The 24,283-nt window shown below is 39.2% G+C and overlaps 1 long non-coding RNA gene across 1 annotated transcript; it reads right to left on the bottom strand.

Annotated features, from left to right (window-relative positions):
* Nucleotides 1–3,493: 3,493 nt before the first annotated feature.
* On the bottom strand, nt 3,494–22,473 carry LOC116653003. The gene is made up of 3 exons (XR_004306327.1): nt 22,350–22,473; nt 7,363–7,489; nt 3,494–3,714 (listed from the first exon to the last, which is right to left on the bottom strand). It is a non-coding gene; the product is annotated as an uncharacterized LOC116653003 (long non-coding RNA).
* Nucleotides 22,474–24,283: the final 1,810 nt, after the last annotated feature.

Genomic DNA, 24,283 nt, shown 5'->3' with positions numbered 1-24,283 from the left:
TTACAATGCAACAGACTGCAACAGGAAAAAAAGTAAACAAAAAAAAGTGGATCCATTTCATGGAGTACATTGCTAATGGTTTTCTTTAGAGCCCCAAGTTCCCTTCCACATGCATTTCATTCTTTATCTCCAGCTGTAAGGGGTTTGAGCAGCTGAGTGCCATTACTTACCTGTTGGCAGCTCCTTAGTGACATTTAAGAGTGACACTGAAAACTTGTCATGAGTTTAAATGCAGCTGATTCTAGTTTACCTGAAACCAACTTTTGAAGGCATCCTGAAATGCTTCAGAATGTCTCTTGCTATTCACTAATGAATACTAAATTTTTTTTACAAATCTTGTTTAAACACAATTATTTTGACAATTATTTCTTTCTTTAGCAAGAAAACTAAATAATATTTGAAACATAGCCAGGTATTATGTTTCTAATCATGTCTAATTTTAAAATATTTTTTCTAGCTGTCTTTATTGCTACATTACGTTACCAACTTTTTCTCTCTCACAAATGTCACTGTAGGCAAATGACTTGTCAGCTTGTCACAGAGAATCAGAAAACTCCCTCCTGTGTCCCTCGCCTTCAATGTTTCATTATGATAGCAACACTCAGTCCAAATATTTTGTGACCCTGTCTAAAAGAGAAGTGCCAGCATTACTGCAAACCCCAAACCAAGGGCTAATTCCCCAAAAGAACTCAGACTCATGGGATGCCTTTTATTAGTGCTTCAGTCCATTAGCTGTGTTTCTGCTCATTTTCAGCAATCTTCCCCTTCATCTAATGTTTAACCCGTGGTTGTCCTATGTCCCTCAGCACCTCACTGATAGGAAGCCCTATCAATATATCATTGATAGCATTCAGTATCTCCGAGGTTGCCCAGGGTTACCTTGACTCCCTCTCTCCTTGGACTGACCTCATAATCGCTGCAGACAGCTCCTGCCTGCTGCAGCCCTTGCTGGGCCTGACCCCGAGCAACCCAGCTGGCGTGGTGGGCAGGATGCAGGCTGATGGAGAAGGCTGCATTGCATCTCCTTGGTTACTGTTAGCACTGTGTCCTCTCTGCCATCTCCACCACCTTTCTAAATGACTTGGAAGGCAAAGCACTCAGCCATCTCTCTGCCTGAAGTGGGCTGCTCTTTCAGCTCAGTCCTGACAGGATGGCTTGGTCAAATGGGCATTTCCATTGTGATTCTGTGATGCATAGAGGCCCTGAGGACCAAGATCAAAGGTTAAATGGCTTTCTGCTGCCATCTCTTGATAAACCAGAGGAAAAAGCAGGAGAAGCTGGCAACTGTCTGGGCAACACCCATGAGGCCTGGGCAGGCACTCACTGTCTGATTACGAGGATGAATTTACCTTCTGGGTGGACAGAGCACTAACGAGTTGTCAGGAGTATTTGACAGATGAGCATCAGAGCTGCACTGGTAGGGAGGGTAGAGAGGTTTCATTATAAATAACCCTTGCTACCTCTCCCCTGAGCCAGGGCTGCAAGACTAGAAAAGTGGTTTCAGCCTCTAAGGGAATGAACAGTTTCCTAATGGCCCATACTCTGGCATGCCGGTGTGCTGTGGAGAAAGCTTGCTGCTGTAAAAACACGTTTGACATACAGGCTCCATAGTCATAAGAGGCTGTAGGTGTGCCCCTGGAGTGTCCTAGGAACAGTGTCTGCAAAGCTCCACAGGGAGCCTGAGTCCCTGCCAAAGCCATTGGCAGGTGACATTTCTGTGATTATTTTGTTCACTTAGCTCCCCTCAATTTCACATGTCCCACAGCTTCCTTCCAGTACCTAAATACAGCTCCCTTTTTGTAGACGAGCTAAATCTTTGCTGATCATACATATATAATCACCCACAGCAGTAAATATCCATCACTGTACATCAAGTAATTTTGTACATCATGCCTCAAAAGTGATGCAATATAAATAAGTACATTTTATTTGTCTTTTTAAAATTTACTGTGGAAAAAAGTATAAGTCAATAATGTAAAATTAGGAGTGGATTAATTCTCAGTTGGAGACTCCAGAAAATAAATGAGTCCATGAATACTCCTTTCATGAGCTTCAAGAGCTCTGCTTAGCCAACTGATTCTCCAGGTTGGGGAAAGAAATGAAAGCAGCATATATATAAGTCAGCAGAAGACTTGCTGAGAAATTTCCCAGTGAGGCATTGCATAAAATGCAGCTGTGGTCCCTGAACTGATCCTGGGATCACTACAGAAAATTGTGATAGCCCTGAGATTACAAGCTGTGCTCCTGGTTGCTCTCTCTTTTCTACACCTTTGTCAGCAGCCAAATGCATTGGTACTCTTCCTGGTAAAGCAGGGCTGAGGAAGCAGCTGAATTAATCTTTAGATGGTGAGTTCTGAAATGTGTAATTCATACAAGCAGTCCAGAAAACAGAGCTTTCCTTGGATGTTCTGTAGTGAGACCTTGAGTGAGATGGTGTGCCTCCATCATTTGGTGGCAGTGAAGCAAAGGAGGATTTTAGACTGAAGTTTTGATCTTAGATACCTTCATTCTTCCTGAATCCTTCTTTAGAGATGCAATATTTTTATTAGATCTGCCACTGAGAGAAGAGAGTGAAACAGCAGGGAGATTACAAGTAAATTAACAATACCAAGGGGCTAAAATTGTGATATGCCTGAACTAGTGAAAAATCACAAGATTTGCTGCTTTTTACTTCATTTATTTGTCCTTAACTATTCCCTGGAAATCATTTACTGCCTGTAGACTGCAGGATAGTTTGTTACACAGCCAGGGCAATAATGATGTTTATTTTAATAGATAGAAGTAAGTTTCACCTTTCTTTTTTTTAAACAAAAAATGGCTGGTGTAAGCATAGCGCAGAGTAGTGCGCATTTATTGAAGGAGAAGGCTGAAAAAGTCCAGCTATTTCCTGTCCTTTCCGTAGTCACACATTTATATTAAGTCAGTTTTAGTGGAAGTAGAAAATTACTTTTCTTTCCCAGTTTTAAATTTTATATCTATGTTCATAGTATTTCAAGTTGTGGCCTCAACTGCACTGCCTTTGAGTTACCCTAGACCATCTAGTATGCGTAGGAGACCACTGGAGTTACACCAATGGCTTTCTAGTATGAATTGCTTAATCCCTGCAGGATGCTTGAAGAAAATAATCCTTTTGAACAGGAACATGAATCCTGTACATGTATTTAAAGCCATACTCAAATACCCTGCTGTATCCTCTAGGAAATTCTAATTGTGTTTAGCTGTCATCTTAAGTTCTTACGTGATTTAATGATATGGGATAAGAAGATTATTCTGATAGGATATTAAGGGGAAATATCAATTTGAGTTAGTCCCCTGTTTCTGCGTCTGCATCCTCAAATGACCTGTGCTGTATAGCCACTGTATTTTCTAAAGAGTTCTAAGACTTCAGTCACTGCTCCTCTAAAAGTTTCAACTGGAAGTTCCGTTCCAAGAGCTGTATTTCAACTTACTATCAGTGGTTTGAGACAGACAGGCAGGTAAATGTACAAACATAAAAGCTATTTTTTTTATTTTTATTTTTTAAAGAAAGAAGTAAACATCACACTAAGGGATTAAATAGAAAAGCTTTCTGACCATGTGCAAACCATCCAACTGCATTACCCACAATTAATCATAAATGAAGTTTTCACATTGAAGACTTGAAAATACATGCTTTCTTAGGGGTTACTTATGTTCTCTCCATTTTCTTCAACAGCTAACCAGAACATGAAAATCCTGTTGAAAAAATTGGAAAATTATTGAAAATCTTGAGATTGTTCTTTTAATCTTGTCTTCTGTTCGTGATAATCTAGGTAACCTCAGATAGATTACTATATTGCAGGAAAATAATAATGGCTATCAAAAAAAAAAAAAAAAAGAAAAGAAAGAAATCTCTCATTTTCTTGATTTTTACTCAAGTCAGGCCATGATACAATATAATTCATAGGCTGATCAACACATTTACTGGATCAGATTAATGTACATTCTGTTGCCCAGTCCAACAACAGTTTGTTTTCTCTCCTCATTCTCATCCCCAAGTAACAGCTTCAGTGTTATAGAAGGCAATGAAATTTCCTTCCAAGTATGTCTAGACTCCTCCAAATCTGCAGGTTAGAACATTACTTCCTATCAATTCATTAGACAACAAACCGTAAGATAAAAATAGCTTAGCAAGCTCCACTGAAGACAATCAATAAGTGAGGTGGTAGCAATGTTGTCTGCAAATAAAACACATCCTGCTCTATTCTTAGAATCATAGTATGACTTGAGCTAGAAAGAATGCTACTGACCATCTAGCTCCAACCCCCTGCTTTGTGCAGGGCTGGCATCAGCTCAGGCTACCTATGGTCTCATCCAAGCTGGCACTGAAGACCTGCAGGGATGGGGCATCCTCAGCTTCTCAGGGCAGCCTGTGCCAGTACCTCACCACCCTCTGATTAAAGAGTTCTTCCTAACATCTGACCTAAATTTCCCCTCTTCTAGCTTAAAACTCTCCCCTCCTGTCCTATCGCTATCAAATCATGTATAAAGTCAGACTCCATCTTGTACATAAGCTCCCTTTAACTACTGGCAAGCCGCAATGTCTCAGAAGTCTCTTCTCTTCTTTTAGACTGAGTCCAACTCCCTCAGTCTGTTTATGTAGGAGGAGAGCTGTCCTATTTGTGGCCCTCCTCTGGGCCCACTCCAACAGCTCTGCATCTTACTTGTGCTGGGGGCCCCACGTCTGAATGAAGTACTCCAGATGTAGCCTCATGAGGACAGAGTAGAGGGGGACAATCACCTCCCTTGCCCTGCTAGCTGTCCCTCTTTTGATGCAGCCAAGGACAGATACAGTTGGCCTTCCAGAATAATGGCTCCTTAGATCTTAATGCAGTGTTGTATTACAGTACATTACAATATGAAATAGGCACACAGCTTTGTCAAAAACAATCCTATGATGATTAAAATGTTAAGTTCAATGATTGGATTTCTTTTCAGAACAGAAAGCCTGGCTCTTCAAATACATCATAGCATTCTAAACATCACATAAATCATGCAAATGGAAACATACTTTATTGTTTCAGTGCTCTGAGAATCACTATTCCCTTTTTTTCTCCTCAAATAACTTATGAGCTTCATTATAAAAATGGAAGAGAATTTAAATTGCAATCTTAACATAATTTCACAGACAAATCTGAAATCTTCATCATTCAAATTGAAAAGTGAATCAGAAGTTTTCAGATTAATCCTACAGATGCAAGGTAATGCACAATTAAGTAATGTAATCTAACATATGTCCTACATACTTAGGTACAGTGGAGGCCAGCCATAGAATTAGAGCACCAATCTACGTATTGTAGACCATATGTCACACTTGTAGACCACTTGGAAGCTGCAGCTGGTGCAAAATGAAGCTCCTATTTGCTTAGCAGATTTGGCAGTAGGAGCGTACCTTATGCTAGTGTTGTTTTTACTGTATGTTCCCACAGTACAGATTCACGTTGTTGATGATGATTGCGAAACTCATCTACGCTTTTCATCTTTGTTAACTGAACAATTCCCTTTCCATTTTATTTTATTTTATTTTATTTTATTTTATTTTATTTTATTTTATTTTATTTTATTTTATTTTATTTTATTTTATTTTATTGGTGGTGGATCTTTTGCAACTGCTCTCGTATCTGAAGTGTTGTCTCTGATTTTCTTTAGATCTTAGCTTTATTAATTATGGTGCCAGAACCCTTCCTCACTCTCTTGCTATTCATTTCATTCTTCAAAACATTTTAAATCCTCCTCACCCCACTAAAATTTTAACTTCAAAAATCACTACGCTTTGCTGGGAAACGTTTCTCCAATGGCTGTTTTCTTGGAGTACCATTAACAGCTGAAATATTAGGAAATACTGACAATTTATGCTTCTCAGATATTAAGAACAGGGTCTTAAAAAAAAGCTTTAAATATAATCACAACTTGTTTAAACAGACACCTGTATAATTCTCTAGAGACAAGAAAATAAGATTCTCTTTTGATTTTGACCATCTCTGTAATTCTGTTTATTAATCTAGAGATACATTTGTTTTTTTCTGTGGGATTTTATTTTTTTTTTCTCTTCATTTTCTAGCAGGGGATATGTGAGAGGCTTCCCAGCATCTCTTCAAACACAGTGCACAAAACTACTCCACATGTGTCCTTCAGTCTCCTCTGGAGTACACCATGCAATCAATCAATCTTACTATGATACACGATCAAACCTGTACAGGCTCATTAATCGCGTATCATTTGCTACTAGAAAGAACAAAGTTTCCTCCCCAACATACCCCTACAAGGTACACAAAGCGTTACTTTATTTCCACTTTAGGTGGTGAATGGTGGGCTCAGGTGGAGGCCATGGTAGCCCCAATACTACTTGGCCATTTTACCTATGGATGCCAAGCCCCATCCTTAGCCTTCATATATCACCTGACTATTCATGTCAGTATAATCGTTGACCTTCATTCAATTAATGTGTGGAAATGGTTTTAAGTTAAAAGAGGGAAGATTTAGGTTGGACGTTAGGGGGAAGTTCTTTACTAAGAGAGTGGTTAGGTACTGGAACAGGCTGCCCAGGGAGGTTGTGGATGCCCCGTCCTTGGAGGTGTTCAAGACCAGGTTGGACGGGGCCCTGGGCAACCTGATCTAGTAAATGTGTATGTTTGGTGGCCCTGCCAGGCAGGGGGGTTGGAACTACATGATCCTTGAGGTCCCTTCCAACCCGGGTAATTCTGTGATTCTGTGTGTGTGATTCTGTGTTTTACAAGCGTGGCACTCCTTTGTTTCCTTTAACACGCGGGCTTTCGACTCACAATAGAAGCGTTCCCGCTGATTGACACCACAATCGTGCGTCTGCTGAAGAAAGACTCAGCTGTGTGCAGTGTGGTTTTCACTACCCAGTTCACGCTTTAGATAAAATCATTGTGGAAGTGCAGAAAGCAGCCGGCGGCCCACGCTGCGGACACCGCTGGCACTTAATAGCACCGTTATCAGCGGGCGCGGCGTGGGCGGTGCCTGAAAGCGCCGCGTCTCTGCGCTGTGTTACAGCGCCCCCTGCAGGACGAGCGCCAGCACAGCCGGCTGATCCGAAATCGCACTCACCCAGCGCTCACTGAGTTACGACGTTTTTGCCCTATCTGTGTTCAGGACAGGCTTCATGCTGTTACTGTGATACTGCTGCTTATCTAAATGCACTGCAACAGGCTGCCCAGGGAGGTGGTGGAGTCTCCTTCTCTGGAGATATTCAAGACCCGCCTGGACGCCTACCTGTGCGACGTGGTGTAGGGAACCTGCTTTGGCAGGGGGATTGGACTCGATGATCTCTAAAGGTCCCTTCCAACCCCTACAATTCTGTGATTCTGTAAATGACAGTACCAAAAATACTGAAATTAAAGTTGACAATAATACTGCCATATCCTGTGTCTCTCTTCTCAGAACACTTCTTATGTCTTCTACTGCCTGTTCCTTGTCTTCCAATGAGGTGGTGGCATCCAGAGGGTATCTGTAACAATGGGAAAAGAGCAGGGAGGAAGAAAAGTTACATTCAATTCCTGGTTAAACTGTTCTTTAGTAAATGCTGGATCAGACAAGAAAAGAAGGAGTATCTTGGAGTCCCACAGAGAAGTGAATGAGTCAAGGAGTGAGATCCTGACATCCACTGTTGTGGAAGAAGTAGTAAGGGGAAATTTAGGCCCCTTGAGATCTCATTGTCTGAAGATATGGAGTGCAGTTAGAGGCAATTACAGAAGTGATAATATGTGAGTGGTGTTACCCAGAGACAAATGTATGTCTTCTGAAATGGGGATCTTGGTACATGGAGTCAGTAGGCATTCGGTTAATGTTCATGGAACTTCTTACTGTGAATTCTCCTTATGCTTTATTTGAGCTACCAATAGCCTACATTCATAACTATTGCTCCTCTCCAGTTTGTGTAGAGAAATATATAAACCCCGAGCTCAGTACATAATACAGACCTTCTCATCATGGATGAAAGATTGGCTTCAGACAGCTCTACTTTGTGAGTACTAAAGACATTGCTTCTCAATGCACAACAAGCTCCTGCTAGCTTGACACATATATCAAGTAGATGTACAAGACAAAAGCCTGTTTAGGTTGTGAAATTTTGCCTTAGAGGAATATTATATTGTTCAACATCCACCATTTGTTAGGATAGTTGCATTTATTGAATTCCTTTGAACAGCACTAGTTTGCTCTGGCATTCAAGGTGTGGTGCTTGAGCAGGCAGGAAAGAGTTCTTTTCAGGTGGAGAGAAGCAACTAAAGACATGGAGGCAGCAGGCTGACCTTCCTGTACACTTGTTTCTTCTGCTTTCCTGTGCTCCTCTGGCAGTCAATCCCACATGATGCACAGTGATTGCTGAAACCTTCTACCTGCTGTGTAAGTCTGCTGCTTTCCAAAGGCTGATTGTAGCTAAGAAATAGATGAGCCTTGCTCGCACTCACACACACAGTGTGAATAGCATTTCTTGGGCAGGAGCAAGATGGGGCTTTTTTTCCTATTAATCAATCCATACAGGGAAGGCATTGCCTATTATTTATTTACCTTGGTTATGGACTGGATTATTTTGACACAGCACACAGCATTTTGCAGACTGTCACATCCATTATTACGCTGCCTGTTTTTCCCTTGATGTGAGTACCTGCCATGGAAATGCCTGCACAGAAAATGCATGCAAACAGTTTTTAACACATAGTAGCACATAAATGCTTTGCTTTTACATCCTGTAGTATGACTTATTTTGCAGGCAGTTGGAATGGGCCCTACTGTGAGGCTCACGTGTTCCCTTGTGCTTGTGTTCCCTTTTTGTTATATGCCCACAACAGCAGTGAAAAAGCATAAGGAGATGTGTGATGATAATGCCTTACAGTTGCTGTGAACTCAACACATTCTGCAGGCTGTCCAGGTAAAAGAAAAACCATCTTTAAGTGTTGCTAATCATGTTGTGGAGGAAGATACTTCATAACAGATTAGTTACATACATTTATGGACTGTAAACAGACCAGGTATGATGAATGAGATCCTACTTTCAGCAACAGATCTGATTTAAAGAGTTCCTCCTCACTTCTGTTGTGCCTCTAAAAATAACTAGCTGTTTTTTTAAAATAACCCAAGCAGGGCAATTAGCACAGAGAAGGTGTGTGTATGTTAACTACTTGGGGAAGGACTAGAAATAATAACCAGTGAGTTGGAAACTGGGAAGAGACATCTTAAACCCGATATGCTGCAAACAGGATAGTAGTGTGTAAGCATATTCTTACCTGTGGCAGTGCCTGAAACATACCACATGCTAACAGTACATAATCCTGAAACTGAACTGCATAACCCCAATACAGAGGATACAGTCTACAGACATGAATAACAGTAGGAAAAGAGATGCTGCTTGTGATTAATCAAGCCACTTGTGAAATCTTATGTCTGATTAGATGCAACATGATTTTAAAGTAACCTTAAGGTATTTTATGGTATATTTTAAGGATATACTCAGTATCATTTTGCCACCTACCCTCCTTTGCTCAAATCCATTCAAAGAAATTCTTAACCAATCATCCAAAAACTGAAAATACTCAAGGTAGCCCTTTCATATGAAAAGTATCCTCTAAGAGTAAAGGGATGTGATAACACCATCAACACAGAGTTGAGAAAGTGAAGAAATCCCATAACTGCTTCAGATCTCTCAGTTCCTAGTAAGTTTTGATTATCCAGTCTGGGGGAGAAGAAATCTATAAAACGTCATGCAAGTTTTAAATGCAGGTTTTTTAATTACTATTTTTGCAGCAAGTGAACTTTTGCTCTTAAAAACGTTGAGTGTTTCAAGAGGAAAGTGTACATTTTCATAAGGAACATAAGATAGCTCAGCAAATGTTACTCACAACGTTTCAAAACACACAGGAAAGCGACTGCTTCTTTCTGATCTTGGCATGATCCGCACCACTCTCACAAGTCTAAGTCACGGGATCTTTTCGCCTCACAGTAAGAGAAGCAGCCATCTAATTCAGGCCACAGGAGGCCCCCACAGAGCAGGCAAAAAGCAAACTCCCACAGCCTCCCTGGATTCCACGTAAGTAGATGTGCAGACAGTCTTCTGTGTGATCACAGCACGCAGGAAAGACTCACATCTGATAAGACAGATAGGGCATAAGCAGTTCTGTCATGGAATAGACATGGATGCTGTATTTAGAATGCTGATAAACAACAACGCTTGGTAAAATAGAGATAGTCACTTCAGGTTTGCTATTAGAACGCTCAGCATCTTACACTCTTTGAAATTATTTCTATAGTAATAACAGTCACTATGACAATATAGTTCAATTGCTGCAAATTTCATCTTTTCCTGTGTTGTTTATAAGCTCCACTGTAATAATACTTCGCCCATCAGAATTCATTGAAATGCATTTCATTATCCCAATCAGCCCCCTGAGTCACTGCTTTATTGTATTACATTTCCTTCCTACTGTATTTGAACTTTCTTCTAAAGCTGATTCCAAACCCATTACAACCAGTTGCAAATTAGCTTTTATTCTGCTCTGACTGCTGAAGTGTGTTTTAATAAATTCATGCCAATAATTTTATAACCTAATATTCATGCACTTTATCTTTTAATTACTCTACCCTGAATTAATCCAGTTATATTTCTGATTTATTTCATGCTTTTCCTTGGTCCCAGAGTGGGTTAGCATTATTCCTGTTCTCATGAGCAAAAGCAGTAGTAGCAGTACTTTGTCCCTGATTTTAAGATGAGAAATGGGCATAACATACCAGCATTTTCTAAGGAAAAAGGGATGTGTTGTATATTAAAGACAAGTTTTTTGGGGAACACACTTTTGAAATGAGCTGGAAATATTTTTCAAGGTAAGTATTATACAGAGAGAGGCAATGCATATATATGAAATATAATAAATATAATAAATATAATCCGTATATATAAATAGAAAAATATACTCCTGAATAATTTGTTGGCTGCAGGAAGGAAGATCCAGCTCCCCAACTAGCATGAATTAATGTACAAACTTCTTCATGCATACATATGCTCACAACATCTTCTCAGCTCAGCATTTTGTTCTCAGTATCCATACAGGTATTGCAGATTTGAATATACTCATAAGAGAACTGTGCCTTTAAACCATTGAGTGGCAAGGCAAAGAATATTTTAGAACTCTATCAGTAAAGCAATTAGAATAATTTAAATTCTACAGTTTCCAGCAGTGTTTTGTTTTTTTCTTCCAGAAAAATTCATTCATGTTATGATATTCTTTGCTGATTAAAGCCCTGTTTTGAACAAGAAAGCTAAGAAATGCAATGCTTGATTGTTTTATAAATGTCTGTTTGATGCTGAAGTGTGAAAATTGATATGTCTTCATCTAACCAGAGTAGTTATCCTTCAAGAGAGAAACAAGGGGAGAGGCATCAGCAGGCTCTGACTTCCAGCTGGCTCATACTTCCCATTGTGAAGCCTTCTTCCCACACCTCAGAGCCTGACAGTAATTCTGAGACTTACTTAACTGGGATATGCTTTTAGGCTGGGGAGCACGCTTTCTTTGACACAAAATCCTCTCTGCATTTGCTGAGATAGAAGTTGCTAGTGTCTTTTTTGTCTTCCTACATTTCCCAAATCAACTCTATAGCATGTTACAAGTAATGAAACAGATCTTGCTACTCAAGTAGTAGCTACATGTACAGCAAGTACATACAGGTGTTACAAGTGGGAGCAGAAATGGGTCCTATATTTGCTTACTTGATTTTTTTTCTTGATCATTCAAATAGATTGAGACTGTTGAGCAGAAGCAATACGTAAATGACTAAAAAATAAGGGGCTGATTCTACTATATCAACAAATATATACCCCCTTCCTCTGTGCCAACAGTGTAGGCTTAGACTCAGTTATAAAAGGTGGTAGAAGATCTGCTGAACTTAGGCTGAGATATTGTTATCTTGACCAAAGTTTCTTTTGCAGGAGTTTAGTATCTTTTTTATTCCGCTTTAAGTAGCAACAAATTGTCTCCTGCCTTCTGTCACAAGGATTTTGCCAGATGGAAAACCTGCCCCAGCATGTGATGCACACAAAGGGCACTGCTGCTGTGTCTTGGCTCCACCGAGAGGACTTGCCTGACTTGCTGGTATTCGACAAGCTTCTAGTTCAGTATGAACTGCTGCTATGACTTCAGTGCCTCTGAAGAGGATTGCCATAGAAACTGCTTGGTCAGTTAAACTAGTTCTGCAAGCACAGTCTTAGTCTGAACTCCTAAGAAAGTGAGAATGGGTTAGGGAGAAAGGATGGGGAAGAACAGCTCTAAGCAAATCCTGAAGAAAGGAAAGACTCTTATGTTCTGCTTTTATCTTTTATGTTTGTGGCTATGTCCTTATCCAGATTATATTTATGGAATCAGGACTAATAACCAAAATTACAATAACAAGTTATTCTATCCCCCAGACACCGTTGCTTTCTATTAAGTTGAAAATTCCAATACATTAATTCCTAATAATTTCAAACTGTCAAACATTTTGTTATACCACGTATATATGCATTCAGTAATGTGCTGTTCTTCAGATGAAAAAAAAAAATAAATCCCTCCCTCCTCAGTATCTTTTTCCTTTTTGTTTTTCGTTATAAGCCATCCTAGCTCAGATTCAGACAGTATCTTTTAAGGGTCGACCTTTTCCACTAGATGGCACATGGGGCCATGTGAGTGGCAGGAAAAAGGCATGTCTCTGGACTGTGATTTAAAATGCATGTACCATTTATATGAGAAATATACCATGTAAAAGCAATATATACCTTAACGACTGGTAACTGGAGTAGCTATATTGATTTCACTGGCATATGCTGATCTGTAATAGACAAAACTTGATGAGAACTGTATATAAAATTCTTTTATAAGCTTCCCATCCTGGAAACTGAGAACTTCTGTGTTTAATAAGTGCTCCATACATTATATATTGATATCTCATTCTACAAAGATCTTTAGACAGCTTTGATAAGATCTGAGCATCAGATAGAATTGTACTTGCTTCCCACCCATATCAAAATGGTAGTAAAGGGGTGAGCAGGCACAGTGCAGTAGATAAAAAGACACAGATGGCTGTTTGATAAAAAGAAATAAAAATGAAGCACATCACTGATTCTTTGGAGAGCCACTATCCCTCTAAAATTGACCTGAATTGTGGTTCTTGTATTTTGTTCCTCCAGTCTCTTCAGTGATAATTATTGACGTCTACACTATATCATAATTTCTAAGCCAGAATCTGTATATCCTTCTTTGCTGCCAGAGGACTGGTTTCCCAACAACCTTTGACTGCCCATCTGCTGTTGGAAGAGGCATTTAATCAAGCTTATCTGTTAGATAATTTAAAAAACTTGCCCAACATGGAGGGTGAGGACCTCAAAGGTAGCACTTTTGGGTGAATTTCAAGATCGTTGTTTGTCTGGGGGGCACAGAAATCACCCCTGTAAAGAACCCCTTGTTGCTCTAATGGCTGGGATTATATTTGGCATATACCAAATATAGTGACTTCTGTCTTTCGTTTCTTGTCTCAGCCAGGGTGGAATTGCTGGTAGCTGGGAAGCCATCCAGCTCACCAAATGAAGTCCATGACTAAATTCCACAGAATCCATGGCACTTACCCAGGTCCTCCCAAATGACATTTTCCCCATATGGAAAGTCCTTACAGAGATTTACACTTAAGAACCTTTATGCAACATTTGTTGCCATTGGTGAGACTTGCTTTTTGTCCCAGAGCCAGCACCAAACTATCTTTAAAAATTGGCTTATTATTCTTACTTTTTACTTTTTCTAATTGTTGCACTGACCATTGTGTCATTCATGACTTCAGCAGTTATCAAGACTCTAGAATAATGGTTATCAAAAACTGGCACAAACCAAGCCATGCTGGTGCTATCTTTCTTCCTTTGGCTGTTAGCCCAGGCTAATGAAAACCTAGAGTAGGTGAGTGTGACTGTTATCTAAGCTACAAATCTGAGCTACAGAGGAGATGACAATTTTCAAGGCAAGAACTCTCCATGAGAAATGTTCACTTATTATTATTTTTTTTTTCCTGAAAACAGCTGACAGAAGTAGTCAACAAGATATTTCAAATACTGTGCAGAAATATAGATGCATAGCATAGCATAGATACTGTGTGTCAGCCTTTCCCACATAAAAGGAGAGCTGTTTAGATGAGTTGGATCTTTTAAGTGGCTTGCCTTTGTGAAATGGAGGCAAAGTCTCTAGTTCTGCCCTCAGAACAGGACATGAAACACCTGAACATAGTATAGTCATCTCCTGAGGACATTACCTAGGGCATACCTCCAGATCATGCCATGCCACCAGTGCCTACAGTCTCTCATCTGACTCTCAACCTTGTGTCCTTACAGTTGGCTGCCATCAGCCATTACTGTGCTTTTTCTTCCTACAGACTCCAGATGGGCATCCAGAGCTGAAAGGGAGGGGCTTGAAGAACATCAACATCATTAACACTCTTTTTCACCAAGAGGAAAAGTTCCACCTGGAAGCTGCATGAATGGAAGTGGAAGTATCCCCTTTGCTGGATAGTAGAAGCGAAATGCCCTTTAACAGCTGTTTATGAACCACCATTCATTTTTGTGCTGCACAACTCTGTGACCTCCTTTCAACTGTTTTGAAAAAAATAAAAATAAAAATAAAAATAAAAATAAAAATAAAAATAAAAATAAAAATAAAAATAAAAATAAAAATAAAAATAAAAATAAAAATAAATTGTTCTGTGAGACAACAAATAAACCAATGCTGTGAAAATACGGAAAGAAAAGCACTGATAGAAATTAAATTGTTGAGATGTCAGTACTTAATTAACTCAAGAGAAAAATGTCATCATGGCTTAAGCCATAAATTGAACTAAAAAACAAACAAACAAGCAAAAAAACTCACAGTAAAAAACTGGAGATCCCAGGAGGATTAAGAAACAACAGTTTCTGACTTCTCTTATCTACACCGTGACTGCCCAGTCATTGTGATGATGAGAATGCTAACATTTAGCCTTAATCACATCTATCTACACCCCTATCTGAATTACACAGCGAAAAATTGCTGACTAATCTTTGATTTTGTATCATAGCATTTGTAAGATAAAGAGGATAAGTGATACAAGATGGAGAAAAAGAAGGTTTAGGGACTTATCTGTGTTCATTGCTTCATATTGTTTCAACAGTGAGTGATTCCTTGTGATCTTTGTTGTTTTTTTTTTCCTTTTTTTTTTTCTTTTCCCTTTTTCTTTTCCCTTCCTTTCTTTTCTTTTTCTTTTTCTTTTCTTTCCTTTTCTTTTTCTTTTCTACTTTTCCCGCCCCCCCCCTTCCACTCTGCCCCCGCCCCCGCCCCCCCCCCCCCCCCCGCGTCCTTTTTTTTTTTTTTTTTTTTTTTTTTTTTTTTTTTTTTTTTTTTTTTTTTTCATTTTTATTTTTTTTTCTCCTTTTCTTTCTTTTCTTTTCTTTTCTTTCTTTTTCTTTTCTTTTCTTTTCTTTCTTTTCTTTTTCTTTTCATCTTTTCCTTTTTTTTTTTCTTTTCTTCTTTCTTTTTCCTTTTCTTTTCTTTTCCGTTTTCTTTTCTCTTCTTTTTCCTTTCTCTTTTCTTCTTTCTTTTTCTTTTCCTTTCCTTTTTTTTTTTTTTTTTTTTTGTTTTTTTTTTTCCTTTTCCTTTTCCTGAAAAAAGCATTTTAAGGTGACTATGGACCAACAGCCTTCTCTCAAAACTAGTCATCAGCTTTAAGGAGCAAGAACTAAACACCTTCCCTTCATTAGAAATCCATGCTAGATCCTCAAAGCTATTCTTATTTGCACAGGACCAGCATCTAAAGTGAAATATCTTAAAATGTCATGTTGTTCCCTTCAGCTGCTGTACTCAACACCTGTTCTCCTACCAGACAACTCCTGCTTGCTTAATATAATCACAGCCTTTATCTCTGCACTTAAGTCAGTACAAGAGAGGACCAGAGAGGTCTTTATTTCTGCTTCTGGCTCTTTATACTACATCCTCTCCCATTCTGCCATCAGTGCCTTTAATTATTGGATATGTGCCCTGCAGGAGATTATTCTTTTACACCATTGCCTCAAAGCTTGCTGATGAACAATTCCAAGGAAGTCACCAGATAGGGTTGAGAAATCCTTTGTCTGGAGAGCACTGATGGACAAGTCCTGAGCAAAGGTTGCAAAATCCTTTGTCTGAGGGACACAGATGGACAAGGCCAGGGTCAACGAGAGAGAGATAAGCTGCAGCTTAATGTCCGTGAAGCAGTCTTTTGTGTGGACTTATCTCAAGGAAGATGGCCATCTCAGGGGGTGCACCCAGGGATGTCATGTAGGCAGGAAATGGGAGGACAAAAGAGGGATCAGCAAGCATGAAGTTTCTGAGAAGAGATTCCTCATGTCCTGAAACAAGAAGGTTTCTGACAACCCTGCTCTTTTCCTCTGACCATCAGAACATCTTGCAACAGCACCACTCTGCTGCATCCTAGTGGTGACCATCCCTGCTTTAAGCAATTCTCGCCTCCTCTTTTCTATCACCCGCCTTCCCTTCCTCATCACCCTAAATCGTCCGTCCTCCCTCGCCCACCTTTCTGATTAAGATTTGTAATAAACTGATTGGACCAACATTTGAACTGTTGTTTCTTGATCTCACGCCGGGTATACATATATCAAAGAACCTCCTCTCTCTCCTATAAATTGGAGCAAGATAGCCCCATAGAGTTTCCTGACTAAGTCTTAAATGTTCTGCTCAGATCCAAGTCACTGTATTCTCTGCAGTTCCTTGTCTGATAGTCAGGTTCTCACAGATGGAAAAAAAAGAAAAGAAAAAAAAGAAAAAGATCACTTTGTTGCAGTTTAATTATACCTGTGTCCAGTCGCTGTCAATAGTTTTCATCTGCTCAAAAACAAAAAACAAAAACAAAACAAAACAAAAAAACAGGTTTTGCACTTGCTAACACAACTTGTTTTCTCTTGATTCCTTGGGTTCTGAAAAGAAAAGTCAAGTTTTACCTCATCTCCCCATGAAAATGGGGTGCAAACAGCTTCTTGATTAATAGAAATTGTTCTCAGCAGAGCTGTAACTCATAAAAGATAGATTATGATGGGAAAATGCAGGGTGGTTCAGTGGATTCTGACTCTGGGTAGGTGAATTCTGTAAGGAGTACTTTGTAGTTGGGCACTCAGGCAGGTGAAATCAACGGAGAGTTTCTTGCTTTTCCATTTTCTTGCTTGATGTATGGCGAGGTGCTTGGTGTGTCCCATGAGAAGAGGTGCAGGCAGAAACTCCAGAGAAACAAGACCTGACTCAAGGAATAGCAAGGGCAAAGAACCAGCAGCTGAGGTAAGAAAGAGAATAGTTTTAATCAGGAAGGAGAGGAGAGGTCAGAGCAAACATTTTTCTCAACAAAATCAAAACACTAAAGGCATCTGTCACAAAGGGAGCTGTTATCATCCTCAGAGTGCAGGCTCAGCAGGCATCAAGTTCAGGCTGTTAATGAGTGTTAAGAAAGCAAAATCTGACTCTTCTCTGCTGTCTGAAAAGGCAGACTGGAACAGAGCCTGAAAAGAGAGACCAGGAGTAATGAAAATGAAAGACTTCACCAGAGAGGTTCTGTGTTTTGTGACACAGCAGTTACTGTGCAACCTGGTGGAAACACTTTGAACCCACCTTCCACAGCTCTGAGCACTAACCTTTGCAACACTGGCTTAAAGAGAACAGGACATTCCAATAGGTGTTTGCTCACAGAGACATACCTCTCCATCATCACTAATGTGGACATTCAAATGTTAGTCAGATGGTATGATTATATCTAGTGATTGCTGATTCATAGTGTCGATGAAACACCCCTTCAGGCCACACTGAGAAAGAGACAATGGCAAAATGCAACTCTAAGGGACCTAATGGGACATCCTTGAACTGGACAGCCAATAATGTGCAACTATGTTTTCAGTTGTCCCAGCAGGAACAAAAAAAAGGCCTAAAAAATCAATTTCTGCCACTGCTGCTAGATGTTGCAAGTGAATTAGTTGCAGTTTATAATCATCTGCAAGAACAACTGCCAAAAGACTTAATGAAACTGGCATGAGTACCCGATCACACTCACACAGAAAAGTATATCAACAAAATAAATGTACTTAGTCCCCACAGTAGGTATGACAGAACAGTTTGTTTATAATGATCCTAGAATTCAGATAAAATTGCAAATTACTGCAACTGGAACAGTTCTTGCTTTTTCTTAGATGTTAAAAGAAACACAGAACTTGATAAGCACAAATAGACTTATGCATTGACAGCTTCTGACGTTCATTTAGTAGGCGAATTAGTTACGTGGAGTATTCAATAAAAAATAAGGTACAAGAGCCACTTTAAGAGGTAAAAAGTGGCTTACTCAGCAGATCCTGAATTTTCCTTTGTGAGTGTGAATGAAATCTGACCAGGATAGTCAGGATTTTATTTTTATCCTGACTGCTCAGTCACTGTTTCAATGTAGACTGACTGCAGTGCCACAAGCTTGCAGAGAGCTGTTTAGCACTTTCAGGATGTTTTTGTTTCTGGGAAGTTGCTTTTAAACAAAAACAGACAGGTAAAACAGTGTGCACTTTTGCTAGAACTCTTCTGATACACAGACTTTCTATGTGAAGCCTGCTGTGCTTCCTACATCTTTATTTCATAGCTCACAGAAGACAAGAGACATCCAGACAGTTTTTTGCTGAAGGAGACCAAGGGTTGTGTTCCTCAGTGTCCAAGGAGACTCAGTTGCCATCTCTACAACTAGATAATAGGACTTCTTAAGTCAAGAAGTGTACCAACAGCCCAGCAGGCTCGGAAGACACAGCAGCAGCTCAAATGCAAAGATGTTGTAGCAACCCTTTCATCACAGTTTTCTTTCTCAAGTTGATTCTAGTCTGTGTATCCTGAGAGATCTGTAGCAGTTGAGGCAGCCAGCTTCTGTGTTGTTCTTTTTAACAGGAAAAAGACCAACAATGTCACTAAAGACATAAGGTTGATTATTTACATCTTTTTCATATAGGATACATATAGGTCATGCTATCTGTGAAAGCTTTCAAAATTTCCTTGAAAACAGACATGCAAAATTTAATGAGTAATAATGTAAAACTCTGTCTGTTTTTACAATTAATTTTTAAGCTGATGAAAAAATGTGCTAAGAGAGGCCATGCACTTCATTTTTAATAGTTTAGAAATTGATCTTATAAGCTTTGCAACGCTGCTAAAACTATAACAGCACTGTTGTACAGCTTGGAGTTCCTTAATTATGTGAAGGTATGTTATTATTTGTTGTAAAGGTCCTTTACTTGACCAGTGAGTCCTAAATACACCTGGGCTAAGTAAGTTCTTGTCTATTAAGCTTTTTGTTGCTAGAAAATCTGCCACTGAATACTTGCCAGTAATTTCCTCAGTCTGACTGCTGATAAGTCCTGAGAGGTTCCACTAGGAATATTGCTCTCAGATGCTCAAGGTGTGAATCCTCCCTTAAGTTTTGCATAGCAGTTGTTGCCTGTCATAGATGGAGGTGCAAATTTATGTTCCTTCCTTGCTCCAAGAATCTTGTATCGGAAAATATATCAAAACAAAAACAAAGGAAACGGCAGTAGGGCAAATACAAAGTTACAGTAACATATCTTGCATATTGTATGTATGAGGTTATTTTTGCTTGGCTAGTTTACGTTTCCTTACTGTTTTTCAAGTTGCTGACACTTAGAGTTTGCAAGCACCTTGCTTGACACATTTCCTCAGTATTAACTTACGTTCCATTTTCCTCTCTCCCTTTCTCCCTCCATATTTCCTTTATTCACTGAATAGAGGATTAAGCATGAAAATATAACTAACATGACAAATAAGATTTTTATACATTTGCCTAGAAATTTCATCCCAAACCACACAGCAAATGAGCTTAAATGTAGTTATTATGAGTACCAATGTAGCATAGAACTTCCACACCTCAGCCAATTAATCTATTGTCCCAGAGCTCCCAACAGATTTACTGGGAAAAGAGAAACTCTTCTGGAATGTGATTCAGAGTAGGAACATGTCTTAACTGCACTCCATGCCCCATGCCTGAAGAAAAGTACTTCTTTTCATTGAAGAGGAGTTAAAGATTGACTTTATGAATTCTCCTGGTTTGCCCTATCATCTGTTGCAGCTTCAGAGTGCTGGAGGTGACCCAGCCCTGCAAGCATGCAGGATCATTCCACACGCCCCCCAAAGATAAAAGGATCACCCACTTTCAGTCAGAACAGCAAAGAACTGAGCAGGCAGATGGAAGAGCTGCTCTGGTGGCCAACTCTGACCCTTTCTGACCAGTCCAGTAGGCTCAGCTTACCAACAGTTTGTGGTCATTCTTATATTCTTTCCTGCATTTTCCATGGCTTCTGAAATTCCACAGCCTGGGACCTAAGATTCTTAAGAGACTTAATGATGTTTTTCAAAGTCACTTCCAAGAAAATCTTAAACCCTCTGTGATAAATTGTTTTTGTCATGCTATACTTCATGTATAAAAATACATTTCCTTATATTTTAAAACACTGCTACTCCATGAGAGTGTTGAGAGTCCAGCTGTATGGCAATAATGATACATATAGCAATAGCAGTAAGATAGATATTGCACTGTGAATGTTTGGCTTTTTTTTGTTTTGTTTTGTTGTTTTTTTTTTCACTGCCAATCTGCAGTAGTGCTGTCAATAAACCTAAAGTCCCCAGGGGCACCAAGTCAAGTGATGTGCAGGAGATGTGTTTTTTTCTCACACAGCAAGTAACAAAGTGCTTCAAGAAAAAACTCCCACATAAGTATGTAGAAGAAATGCCACTGTGAGGACTGTACATCTGCTAACCCTGAGACATGGCAGTTTGTATTTTCATCTTCACAAGAATGTCGTAATTGTTTCTACTCTCAAATCATTTATTATCTAACTAAAAATCTCAAGTAAACAATTAACTTGAAAATAACTCCACAGCCCTCTATGGCTTAATTAACAATGCTTTCTCTGTGTTCATTATATATATATACATATATAATACATGTACATGTACCAAGGTAGAACTTGTTATAATAGTGAATTGTGCACAGAACAAGGGACAGGGACCCACTGAGGGGAAGAAACTGGTGAGCCACCATTTTGAGTCACGTATTCTACGAGGTGACAGAAACCTGAAAATACTTGAGGAAGCTCTCCAATGTTGGGTAAATTCTTGATAGAGATCAATTTTAGGTTTCAAAGAGGTCTGTTACCTTGAGACCTGCAGGATCCTCTCTGGATTTACACACTATCTGTAGGGGTAAAACATTCAGTGCGTACATTATGCCATTGGTGAAGGATAGATCCTAACCTATAATTTAAGACTACCTCATCCAGAAGACTAACAATTTAAACTTCTTGCTTAGCTTCATCAGAGAGATCCCATTACTTCCTTTGTCTTATAAATCTAATGTGGTTTACAGTGTTTACATACTCCTAAGCAAGAAAAGAAATCTGAACATGTATCTTCAAACTATCCGATAATATGAAATCTGATGGATTATGGAAAATGGTACTTGTGAAAGACACAGGAAGGTAAGGAAGATTTCTCTAGAAAAAGGGGGAAAAAAAAACAAAAAACAAACCCAAAAAACAGAGAAGAACAGTGAGTAATATCTTTGTCAATAGCTACTGGGCATATAACAAATGAAGTGAGTCTGCTTGCAGTTTAAGATTAGCTCTGAGAATTTAAATGAGTTTGGCTCAGGAAGTGTGAACTTGACTGAAAATATTTTCAGTTTTTAAATTCACTGGTCAAAACTTTGCACTGAACAGAATCCTTGTGTGGTCTAGAGTTCAAGTCATCTGGGTCTCTAGGCGTGTTGCGTACTACAGCTTCCAAGGTTTGGGATAGAGTTACAGATGCCTCAGAAAAATAGGAAGGACAGAATGTTTACCACCCTCCCTCGGGCCTCTTTTCAAATGCACATGCTGATTATCCAGTTGTCCTCCAATAAACCCTCTCTCGAAATGAAAAACTGGAGGGATCAGCAAGCAAGTTCAAGGGGAAATCAAGAAGGGAGAAGGACCCACAATCACCACAAAAGCTTTTTCTTCAGCTGCACCATGGAGGAGGGAGGCTTCAGCCAAGGCACTGGCTCCCCAGTACCCCAGTGGGGGTCCTGCTGCACCCCACTCTCTCCACACACACAGACTTGTGTACTTCTACCAGTTCCACTCAGTGATCATCCGATAGTATAAAATTTAGTTGAAAAAACCAAAAAACTAAGAAAACAAATCTTGCCCCAGAGAAAAAAAAAAAACAAAAGAAAAAGCAGCATTTTTGCCAGGTTAGTAGATGGACCCAGCTTACCGTACGAACAGATGAGTGCCACAGTGACGCAAAGGAGGAAAAGATCAAGCAGCTGAGAACAGAGGCAAGGGGAAGAAGAACAGAGTAGGCAGGAGAGCGACTGATACCTCCTGCTTTTACTGGAACCAGGCCCTTAGTTAATTTTAGCTGTAACATGAAATCATACCCCGGGTATATATACCCTGACTAAGGGTTGCTGCTACATAAGAGCAGCATTCATGATAACTCTTGAAGTGAATGAGCAATGCACACTTCATAAGGGCAGCTTCTCAAGCCTTCTGCTGGTTCAAATGGGCATCACTGAAACAAACCCTATTAATTGATGATTTATTGATCCATATTTTCAAAATCGTACCCAGCAAAGTAAGAACTGAAGAGGGCTGTCAGAATAGAAGGAAAATTTTATTTTCATTCTCTGTATACCCAGAAAGAAGCCATGGCCCTGTGTCTAAGAAAATTTGTTCTAAAAATATATTAAGAGAGGAGATTTAAACTGAATAAGAGAAAAAAGTTTTCACAATAAGGATAGTGAAGCACTGGAACAGGTTGCCTAGAGATATGGGTGTTGCCTATCCCTGGAGACATTCAAGGTCAGGCTAGTTGGGGCTTTGAGCAACCTGATCTAGTTGTAGGTGTCCCTGTTCTTTGGAAATGATAACATCAAGAAGCTACTTGTGACATATCTGGAGTGTAAAGCTGATGGCACTGGCTGGATTTAACATGACCCATAAAATCACTAGTTGATGATACTAAAGGTAATTGTCCCTCATAATCCATTTCATTTTATTTTTTTTATTTCAGACAAGAAAAGAGTACAGAAGGATGAGGTAAGGGCCAGACTACATGACTGTCGTATACTCGTTAGAAACGAAGAATTTTACATGTTTTAAAATAGTGCTACAATCAGTAAAAGTTAATAGTTCTACTAGTGAGTTCTACTTAATGCTTATATGAAGTGTTAGCTAAAAACTGCAAGCATACTGAATAATTCAGAATGTAAAAACATCATAGTGTTTGCCTACAGATCCATACCTAACCTAAAAACACTTGACTGAGCACTAATAGCCTATACTGATTTAAATTAGGATACAAGTAGTAATAAAATAAATCTGTGATTTTATTGTACATTAGGAGCACATTAGGGTTAGATTCTCAAAATGGGCAAAGAGGCCAGAGCACTGAGTGCTGCAATGCCCAGCTGCTATGCATCCTGCCTTGTAGTGATCTATGAGGTTCATATGCCACATGGGAGAAGTTAACTGATAAAAATGAAATAACCCATAGTCAATAAGCAGGCTGGGAGCTGTGTAAACTGCCCATTACTAAATACTGATTAAAATCAATATTCATTGACCCATATGACAATAACTTAATAATACAGTGACTGGGTACTTATCTAGGTTCTGTGCGCTAATTACTGCTATTTTGCATGGACACTTCTAACACTGGTAGACATGCAAGGTCCCCACTCCAGGATATCCAAAGGCCTGGCACCATTCTCTTATCTGTGTTTAAATGTCAGAGACATAAACTAATGAACACATGAATAAATTACAAAATCACATAATTTATTTTGTGCTCCCCCACTGTAACATCTTGAATTAAAAACAAACTTTTAACCACCAATCTATTTCATTTTGTAAAAACAGTTCTCTAACACATAGGAAACATTAAGGAGCTATTTCTTAAATATTTTAAAACTAATTTCCAAGATAATATGAAAGTTATTACTTGAAGCTTAATATTATCATATGCACCTGTAAAGGTTGGTCAATTACAAGTTACCCATAAACCCTTTTTTGTTATTTTAACATCATAAATAGTAATCTGGCATTAAATATTTGTGATCTGGGCCAGTAACCTTTTTCAGTCTCACAGGACATTTTTTAATTAAACTATATCTTTGTCCCATGTCTATAATCCTCTCTTTGACA

The sequence above is a fragment of the Coturnix japonica genome, chromosome 1 (assembly GCF_001577835.2).
Source record: "Coturnix japonica isolate 7356 chromosome 1, Coturnix japonica 2.1, whole genome shotgun sequence".
In the NCBI taxonomy this organism is placed as follows: domain Eukaryota; kingdom Metazoa; phylum Chordata; class Aves; order Galliformes; family Phasianidae; genus Coturnix; species Coturnix japonica.
This window is presented reverse-complemented; position numbering and strand designations above follow the sequence as displayed.